The 6,742-nt window shown below is 44.0% G+C and overlaps 1 non-coding gene across 1 annotated transcript; it reads left to right on the top strand.

Moving 5' to 3' along the window:
• Positions 1-4,515: 4,515 nt before the first annotated feature.
• On the top strand, positions 4,516-4,620 carry LOC123784452 (U6 spliceosomal RNA). Its single transcript, XR_015724312.1, has one exon. It is a non-coding gene; the product is annotated as a U6 spliceosomal RNA (small nuclear RNA).
• Positions 4,621-6,742: the final 2,122 nt, after the last annotated feature.

Raw genomic sequence — 6,742 nt, 5'->3', positions numbered from 1 at the left:
TGTAAGAAGGCAAAAATCCCCCTCTCTTTAAATGAGAGGGTTTCAGCTGGGTTATCAGACTGGTGGTAAACATCCAACAGACAACCTGTACATCCTGACTTTCTCTTGCAACAGGGTCATTTAGTCTGTAATTAAGAAAAGCAGGGAGGGCAACTCCACTTCTGGGCATATACACAAAGGAATTGAAAGCAGGACCTGAACAGCTATCTGTACACCCATAGTTTTCACAGTCTTATGTGCAATAGCCAAAAGGGAGAATCAGCCCAAGTCTCCATGGACAGATGAGTGGGTAAACACAACATGGTATAAGATACAGTGGAATATTATTCAGTCTTAAAAAGGAAGAAAGGAAACCCTTACACTTGCTACAACATGAATGAACCATGAAGGTACCTTTCATTACGCTGAGTGATACAGGCCAGACACAAAAGGACAAATACAGTATGATTCCACCTATATGAGGGACCTAGGATAGTCAAGTTGTAGACACAGAAAGTAGAATGGTGGGTGCCAGGGGTTGGGGGAATGGGGAGCTGTTGTTAAATGGGTACAGAGTTTCAGTTTTGCAAGATGAAAACATATCTGGAGATGGGTGGTGGTTATGGTTACACAAATATGAATGCGCTTGGCACCACTGAACAGTGTACTTAAAAATGGCTCAGGTACGGGGTGCGCAGGTGGCTCGGACTTTGGCTCAGGTCATGATCTCAGGGTCCTAGGGTCAAGTCCCCACATTGAGCCCCCACATCTGGCTCTGCACTCACTGGGGACTCTGCTTGTCCCTCTCCCTCTGCTCCAACCCACTGGCTGCAAGAAGTCTTACTGGAAACCAGAGAGGCTCCTTGTCCAGAAGTGGCAGTGCAGAGCACTGCTTGGAGACAAAAAATGGGTGACTCACTGGACCCCTGTGTTGTGAGGTCTGTTTCATTTTTGTTGTTGAAGGAAAGCACAGTAGAACATTGTTCAGGATCGCTTGTTTATATTAGAGGCGTCGGTGGTGGCCACAAATCCCTTGCACTGTAGATGATTTAGGAAGGAGGGTACTTCCACTTCCCAGCTTAAAGCTCTTTAGTTTAAGGTTAGGGTAGTGGGAAGGGGGATGTTTTTGCTCTAGTTCTCACACCAGGCCCTCATTGTCCCACCCCTCCCTAGCTCTCCACCTCCAACAAGGAGGGGTGGCTAATTACCGTAATTTACTTATTATGCTTATTCTTCACTCTGTTCTCCTATGGTAGAATGTAAGCTCTCATGAGTGCAGAGACTTCTGTCTGTTTTACTGGCTGGTGTATTCCAAATGTCTGGATCAGTGACTGGCAATCAATAAGCATTTGGAAATGAGTGACTTCTGTGTCTACTCCAAACAGGTGGTTGGATATGAGAACTCAAGGCCTCACACGGGGTTGGGGACTTGTCCTCACCCCTGCCCCCTTTGTCCAGCAAGCCAAGACCCTCTGGTCCAAAGATCTCAGATAGGACTGAGGATGAAGGAGAGCTGGCTAGGAGGCCCCACTTGGGCATTAAGCCCAAACTTCACCTACCAACCCTGGGGTAGGGAGCTGGAGATAGGGTTGGGAGAGGAGGGCGGGTGACTCTTACCCATGTACCCTTTAGGGCCATTTAACTTTGCCATGCTCATGTACTACGTTAACTTTTCCAAAATTATTATAGTTTTAAAAATGCTTAACTATTAAAAATACTACTAAGCAAATTTTTATGAGAGATAAGGTTGACCTTTGGTGCCTAAAGGACTTAAAAACAAGGCAACCAGCCCAAAACTGGGGTGCTTATGTTAAGCCCCACATCACCACACCGAGACTTAACTGAGTGACAGTTTTGGCTCTCTCAGAAAGGGAGTTGTAAACCAGTCAGTCAGGAACCAGCACTAGTTAGGTATTCCGCCTAATAGACCCCCTGCCATCTCCTGAAGGAAAGTAACCTTGCAGTAACCAACCTGCTTTTTTGTCTAGTCTAACTTTCTTCTTCCTGCTCCCTTCTGACTATAAAAGCCTTTCATTTTGTATAGCTCCTCAGGGCTCCTATCTGCTAGATTGGTTGCTGTCTGATTCCAGTCGATTTTTGCTGACAGTCTTAAAATGTTTAATATGCCTCCATTTACTTTCAACAAGACTGAGGTAAACTTTTTAGTTCTCAGAGTTTTTCCCTCCGGCATTGAAAATAACTGAAAGCCATCTCATAGGGGTGTCTTTCTTCGACTTTGACTTTGCTTGTCTTGTTCATCATTAAATCTCTCTCTAGTACCAGCAGAGCGTTGCCACAGAGTAAACCCTTAATAAATATTTGATGAATAAATTAATTGGTATCAAAAGAAAATTCAAGCTGCTTATGTTCCTCAATTCTGCATTTTGCCAAGGAAAGGATATTTGTGTCAAGTATGATATTGTGAGGAAATATATATTTGGTCTCCTTCCATGTCTGGCCCAGAGCTCCTTAAGCCCTTGGAATTCCCTAAGTGATAAGAACATTAATGAGGTGACTTTTGGAAGCACCTGAGGATGGGAACTGTTTGCCTGAGAACCAGCGATGGGATTAGGGGGTTAGAACTGGAAGTCCCTGACCAAGACTAGGGAAGGCCTGGACATTGGATCAGTTACCAGTGGACAGTGGCTTAATCAATCAAGCCTATCTGATGATGTCTCCATAAAAACCTAAAAGGACTTGTTGAGAGAGCTTGTGGGTTGGTAAACACATGGAGATTTAGGAAGAGTGGCATGCCTGGCGAGGGCATGGAAGCTCCACACCCTTTCCCCAAGCTTTGCCCTGGGCATCTCTTCCACCTGGCTGTTCCTGAGTTATATCCTCTTATAATGAACCAGAAATCTAGTAAGTAACGTGTTCCTCGTAAGTTCTGTGAGCTGCTCTAACAAATTAATCAAGCCCAAGGAGGGGGTCATTGGAACCTCCAATCTATAGCTGGTCAGTCAGAAGCCCAGGTGATAAACTGGGCTTAGGATGGGCTTCTGAGTTTGGGGGGTGGGGAGACAGACATATAGGGCTGAGGCCTTCACCCGTGGAATCTGATGCTCTCTCTGGGTAGATAGTGGCAGAATTGAGTCAAACTGTAGGACAGCTAGCTGATGTCCAGATACTTGTTGAACAGCGTGGGGAGCACCCACCCCCAACACACACCCATTGGGATTGGTACTAGAATCATTTTACATAGAAATTAGCCGAGTATATAATATTTGTTGTTCATTAATTGAAATGATGGGTGAGAACCTCAAATTTTAGATTGGGCCAAGATGCCCAGACTCTTAAAACTAGAGAAAGACAGAAGCTGTCTGACTAGTAATGGAATCCCAAGATGCTGGTTGATTCCCGTTAGAGCAGCTGGGATGGCCCACATGAAGGGAAGGCCTATTTCAGTCATGTCACATTCATACCGAAGGAGCTGACCATGAAATGATCATTGAGACAGATCAAGTCTCTGGGGTCAATCCATGGACTGCCAGATTTGGAAGACTGTAACAGACTCCTGTCTGGGAATATCAGATGAAGCCCCAAACCAAGAATAGCAGTTACATGTGACAAGATCTTAACATTCTTTTTTTTTTTTTTTTTAAGATTTTATTTATTTATTTGAAAGAGACAGAGAGAGAGCACAAGTAATGGGGAAGGGGCAGAGGGAGAGGGAGAAGCAGACTCCCTGCTGACCAGGGAGCCCAACACAGGGCTCCATCCCAGGACCCTGAGATCATGACTTGAGCTGAAGGCAGATGCTTAACTGACTGAGCCACCGAGGTGCCCCAAGACCCTAACATTCTTAAGAGAGGTGTAGGGATCTCCCCTCATAACTTGCTAATAGATGGCTGGACCAGTTTTTGACCTGGAACCATGCCCTCCCGTGGGCTCGATAGGAGAAAGGGAGGGATCTATCAGGCTGATCAAAGTGAGCATTTCTTTGAAGAGCATGTTGGCTTGTAGGAGGGAAGGGTGATTTTCCACTGCTACCCCCCAAACTCAAGGCAAATAATGCCTAGAGTGTGGGGGTTGCCTGCCTGCAAAGGAGGAAGACACAGTACTGGGCCAAGCTGGAGGAGGTTCAGAGAGTGGCTAGTAGGGGGCAGGAATTGTAGGGTATTGGGGGACAGAGGAGGATTTTGCTTTTCATTTTACTTTCTGTTCTGCTTAATTTTTTTTTTAAGTTTTTGTTACGTTTGGGGCACCTGGGTGGCTCAGTCTGTTAAGTGCCTGCCTTCAGCTCAGGTGATGATCCCGGGGTCCTGGGATCAAGCCCCACGTCGGGCTCCCTTGCCCAGCGTTGAGTCTGCTTCTCCCTCTCCCTCTGCCCCTCCCCCTCGCTTGTGCACACTTTCTCTCTCTCTCTTTCAAATAAATAAATAAAATCTTTAAAAAATGAGATTTTATTAAGTAATCTCTATACCCAACATGGGGTTCAAACTTACAACCCTGAGATCAAGAGTCACATGCTCCAACACTGAGCCAGGCAGGTGCCCCCTGCTTAATTTTTAATTGTTAAAAAGCTGATTATATTTATTGCTTGCTTTGGCAGCACATATACTAAAATTGGAACTATACAGAGAAGATTAGTATGACCCCTATACAAGGATGACACACAAATTTGTGGTGTTCCATATTTTTATTATGATGAGCACTGAATAATGTATAGAATTGTTGAATCATTGTATTGTACACCTGAAATTAATATAGCACTGCATATTAATTATACTTGAATAAAAAATAAAAAGACTGAATAAATGTAGAGATAGCCCATGTTCTTGAATAGGAAGAGCAAATATTATAAAGATATCAATTCTCAAATTATTTTATATTTTTAATGCAGTTCTAACGAGAATTCCAGTGGGTTTTTTGGTTGTGTGTGTGTGTGTGTGTGTGTGTGTGTGTGTGTGTGGAGTACTGACGAAGGATTTGAAAGCTTGTTTGGAAGAATAAATTGGTGAGAATGACTTAGCAAATTAAAAAAAAAAAGCTGGTTATATTTATATTTAATTTGTTTAAAAGCCACTTTGGCCCCTCTCTTAGGACAGCAACACTCAGAGATGTTAAATCAATGCTTCCCCAGTCTCTTTTTTGTTTTTTTTCTTTTTTGGCTTTTTAAGTTTTCATATAATTCCAGTTAGTTAAGGGGCTGGGTTATTAGGGAGAGCCTACACTCTTGATCTTGGGGTTATGAGTTCAAGCCCCACGTTGGGCACAGAGCTTACTTAAAAAATATAACAATAATAGTAACAGTAATTCCAGTTAGTTAAAATACAGTGTTAAATTAGTTTCAGGTATGCAATAAAATGAATGCTTCCCCAGCTCTCACATGCATAAAATCACCTGGAGATCTGGTTAATACAGGCTCTGATTCAGCAAATCTGGGGTGGGGCCTGAAGTTGTACATTTCCATCTAGCTCCCAGGTGACCCTTTACTGCTGACGTGGGGACCACACTTTGAGTAGCAAGGGTTAAGCAGCTTGCCCAAGGCTACCCAACCAGCACTGGAATTCTGATCTATTGTATCCCAAAACCCTAAATAAAATTAACATTTACTTTTGACAAATAAAATATATCTACCTATTTACTAAAAAAAAAAAAAAAAGATGGGCTTACTCTCACCCTTTTCTTTCAGTTTATCTTGACAACCCCTGAAAATCAGAATGTTATAGATGGTCGCAAGCCCCCTGCATTGCCTGTTATACCAGCTGTTTCCATGCTGGTGTGGGGAAATGGTTTCTTTTACAACAATTACAAGTGATTCTGTTAAATCACAGCCTTCCATAGAGTTATGTTTCCCCTTAGGCAGTTATGTAACCAGTTATATAACCAGCAGCTTGAAATAGTGCCCTTTGTCCTTTGCTAAGAGTTTGCTAGAAAAGAGCCCACCAGTCAGTAAAGGTGTTCCTTACCCCCTTTCCCAACCCTACCTTTGGGCCACCAAAGGGAACCCTGCTTATCCCACTGAGCAGTCCTCCCGGGCCATTCCAAGGACCCGTGATGTGTAGCTGGGCATCACCCTGTGGGGTCCTGTGTGCTGGGCCATTGCATTGGGCCCTTCTGGGCTCCCTCAGTGGGAGGGTTCATTATACCCCTTTTTGAGATGAGGAAACGGAGGCTCCAGCTCATTAAGTTTTTGGCTAAGGTCACACACCCAGAACTCAAAGCTTTGTCCCTCTGATGCTGGAGTCCCTGCTCATTACCACTTCACTCTGCCAAAAATCATACGGGTCCGCATTGGGGCAAGTCTTGGAGGAAGACCCTGGAGCCTTTTTGATAGGTTTCAGTAGAGCAGCCCAAGGCCCTGTTCTGTAGCCTGCCTTTCCTCCTCATGGAGAGGACTGTAGCTTTCTTAATTTTCTATAAAGGAGATTAATTTCTGTTTCAAACACTCGGAAGTCATGTCTCTACCAGTTCAGTTCACCTTAGTTAATTCCACATTTTCTGGGGCGAGTCAGGGTTTCTTCATCAAGTCAAGGTTGTTTCCCTTTTCTTTTCCCACAGAAGTTCTTAACATTGCTGACTCATTCTTGTCTTTCAAGTCTTTGTTTCAATGTCACCTTTTTTTTTTTTTTTTTTTTAAGTAATCTCTACACCCAGTGTGGGGCCTGAACTCACAGCCCCAAGATCAAGAGTTACATGCTCTTCCAACTGAGCCAGGCAGGCGCCCCTCAAGGTCACCTTCTTAAAGAGACCATTTCTGACCACAGGAAAACCACCCAAACACTATTTTACTCCCCTGTAAACAGTGGCCACCTGCTGG

Source organism: Ursus americanus, chromosome 4, assembly GCF_024610735.1.
Source record: "Ursus americanus isolate L20-20 chromosome 4, mUrsAme1.1.p, whole genome shotgun sequence".
NCBI lineage: Eukaryota > Metazoa > Chordata > Mammalia > Carnivora > Ursidae > Ursus > Ursus americanus.
The sequence above is the reverse complement of the archived record's forward strand: the minus strand, read 5'-3'. Positions and strand labels throughout refer to the sequence as shown.